Consider the following 3,454-nt stretch of genomic DNA (forward strand, 5'->3'; position numbering starts at 1 on the left):
CAGGATGGTCTTAGGCGGACCCCTGTGAAAAGGGTCGTTCGACGGGCCAAAGGGGTCTCGACCCACAGGGTGAGAACCGCTGCCATGATGTGAGTCCGATCCCTCACATCATGAATGAAGGTACCCAGTTGGGGGGTGGAATGTAGGAGTGGATTTATGACAAAATGAACTTCTGGATAACCCCGGGCTTTGCATGTCCCCCGCGACGGGCCAATGGTGCAGCGTGGGTCAGCAGGGGTGCTCCCTCCTGGGCCACCCCCCCCGCAGCAAGGAGGTGGTGAGGATGGGGCTCTTCCACGGAGGCTCAGCTGGGTCCCGGCCTATCCAGCGCGGGCTAGTTTTGCGCAGATGTCCCTGTCCCCCCTTACCGCCTGCTCTAGCCTTCGCACTGGTCCTCCGACCCCGGCCCAGAAGCCGGGAGCCTGCAGAGCAGCAGGGGAGTCGGGAGATTTTAGACAGTGAAACCTCCCCGGCACGGGCTCTTCGGAGAGGACAGGCTGAATCGAGCGTCAGCCGACAGAAGGGTGACCCCAAAGTGGAAAAGTGAGGACGCTCGGTGTCTCCCAGTCCACAGGCGAGCAAATAAAATGCCCCTTTCCAGCAGGCGACGGACCTAGAGCGAACAAAAGTATTGTGCCCCGTGTGAGGATCGAACTCACGACCTTCAGATTATGAGACTGACGCGCTACCTACTGCGCTAACGAGGCACCTAGAAGGCTCTCTCGGCTGTATACTAATGAGCCTGGCCCGGCGGCCCTGTGCGCATGCTCACGGAACTCTGGTCTTGTTCGTCTACAGCGGATCGCGGGACACTGAGAGTTCTCCGCCCCCAGAGTTCGAAAGGGAGGGAGGACGTCCTGGCCCAAGCGCTCATCCGGGCTCCGGTCTTCCTCCTCCTGTGGGTCTGTTTGCAAACAATCACTTCGGCTTGCTAGACGGCGCTGCGCTGGGAAGGGCGACACGGAAGACTGCGCTTCTCCCAGCAATAGTAAACTCTGATTTTTGTATAGTGTTTGCAAAGCGTCTGCACCGGTGTGATCGCGGGAAACACTTATTGGGCACCTACTGTGTTCCCGGTGCTGCGTTCGCAGGGACACTCCCCGCTTCAAAGAGTTGGAAGGGGGCGCGCAACTGCACAGTAACACACGCACATACACACGCACACTATTTCGGTCCCACGGCAAACCCCCTCCAGCCGAGTCCCCGGCCCCTCCCGGCGCCCCAGGCCGAGGCCACTCTTAGAGGCGTCCGCAGCTCCGGAAGCGACAGCGGCAGCCTGTTGGAAGCCCCCCGCCCCATCTCTATTATTCCCCCCTCCTCCCCCATTAGCACAGCTCATTTAAATACATTCCTTGTTCAAGGAAGCTTGGGGTCACTATCATTAACGGAAAACGTGTGGGGTTTCCCCCCTATTATATGTTAAAATAAATACACGTGCCATCTAAAATCAGCCAGACTGCGACATCCTTAAGATTTGCATATTTCGCTCTATGTAAGTTTTACCTAAAAAATAATAATAAATTAAAAATGACGGACATACGGTACGGTTCAATGGACCAAGGGACCTAAGAACGAAGGTGGAGCGATTAGGAAGACTGCGAGTAGTAAAATGTCAGTGCAGAGTTAGGTGGTGGAGGTACGGATATCCACGGTGCAATCCTTCCAACGTTTCTGTGTATCTGAAATTTTTACTATAAAGTGCTGGGAGAGGGATTTTTTAAATCACCCAGAATGTGAGAGATAAGGTGGGATGTTAAGGGAAGTGAATGGCGATGAGTGTAAGGAGGTGGAGAAAATATTATGGTAGGAGCAAGGACTGGAATTCCTGGGAGTGGGGGGAGAGATAATGGGAGGGGGTGGAGAGCGACCCCTAGAGGGGTGGTCTGTGAGACCCAGGGCAGGGGAGGCCCCGGGTAGCTAGAGGAGGGGTGGTGGGCTCCTTAGGGCATCCTAATGTCTCCTTAGGAGGCCTCAAGGATAGAGGCAGGTTGTGCTGACCCCAGACCTGGAGGATTGGGTGGAACTTCCCACCCTCATGGTCCCCAAGGGAACCCAGGACCTCCCAATTCTCCAGAAAATTCTCCCACCCACGCTTCCCACCCAAGGGGAGGTATTCTTGGGGTCAGGCTGCTAGGGCCCTAGTTCCTGCCCCAGGGCAGGAGGGCAGAGGCCCTGGCAGGGGCTAGAGAGGGAACCCACATGTGCACACACACTCATAGGAATCTTTGCAGGGTCCCTGACCCCTGTGGACTGCAAACTTGGGGTGTCACAGAGTTTCACTCCATCTCCAGGCCCGAGGAACGCTGATGGACGTGAGTTAAATCCCAATGGTCCTGTCTCCCACAATTACAAACTGCCAGGTCCAGCAGTCCCATGACTGGGAAGGTGTCCAACAGACAGACTCGTCCACGGCCATGGTTATTCCCTGAAGTCGTATCAGAACTGAAAACAATTGGAAACAGCTAGTGTCCATCAACAGGGAACTGTTCCCAAGAATGTCTTCCCAGTTGTAAGAACGGGGACTCTCTATGCCTGATTTGGAATGAGGGAGGAACGCAGGGAGGGAGGGGTCACCATTTCTGCAGGGGGGAGGGGAGAGGTATATTCACATTTGCTGGTGTTTGTTCACTAAACCTCCGAAAGAATGCGCAAAAACATAAGGTCAGTGATTAATATGTGTGGGCACGTATGAATTGAAGACGTTTTAAAAATAAACTTTATTATTCTAAGTCTTAGGTTTACAGAGAAATTACAAAGATAGTAGAGTCCCTATAAAGCCCCACCCCCACCCCCCACCCCCGTTTCCCTTATTCTTAACATTTTAGGTGAGTATGGTATCTTTGCAACAATTAGTGAACCAGTGTTGAGAGGTTATTGACTGGTCTATCTTGATTCAGATTCCCTCGGTTTCCCTAAATGTCCTTTTTGTGCCCCAGGATCCACATGTAGTGGACGCATGGCTCCCTAGGCTCCTTCCCCGTGACAGTTCAAGGCTTTCCTTGGTTTGGAAGGACAGGTCCAGAAGAGGGTGGGCTGGAAGCTGCTCCAGGGGGGCCTTCGGTAGAGCCTGGGGGGTCCTGGGCAGCATCTTGGGGCTTGGCCTGCCCTTCGGCCTCAGGGCCCCCCACAGTGCCCGGAGGCTCAGGCTGTGGGGGGCAGAGCTGGAGTGCCTGGTCCTCCAGAATGGGCCCTGGGGGGGCCTGCTGTGCCCCCATCCCGCCCAGCTGCTCCAGCCTCTGCTGCTTAGCCTGCCTGTGGTTGTTGATGATCCGCCGGATACCCTTGACTATGCCCTTCTGGTCCTCGGGGACGAGGCCCAGGAAGGCTTTCTTCTTGGATGAGTACATGAGCATAAGCAGGTTTGGTTCCCCAGGAGCCTGCTGGGGAGGTGCATGCAGCCACATAGCCCTTGTCCATGAGACGGTAGAGAGTTTGACGGACTCAGGTTTTTGTG

General features: G+C 55.1%; 1 non-coding gene across 1 annotated transcript; it reads right to left on the bottom strand.

Moving 5' to 3' along the window:
- Window positions 1-634: 634 nt before the first annotated feature.
- TRNAM-CAU lies at window positions 635-707 on the bottom strand. Its single transcript has one exon. It is a non-coding gene; the product is annotated as a tRNA-Met (tRNA).
- Between the last annotated feature and the right edge of the window lie 2,747 nt (window positions 708-3,454).

The sequence above is a fragment of the Myotis lucifugus genome, unplaced genomic scaffold, assembly GCF_000147115.1.
Source record: "Myotis lucifugus unplaced genomic scaffold, Myoluc2.0 scaffold_17, whole genome shotgun sequence".
In the NCBI taxonomy this organism is placed as follows: domain Eukaryota; kingdom Metazoa; phylum Chordata; class Mammalia; order Chiroptera; family Vespertilionidae; genus Myotis; species Myotis lucifugus.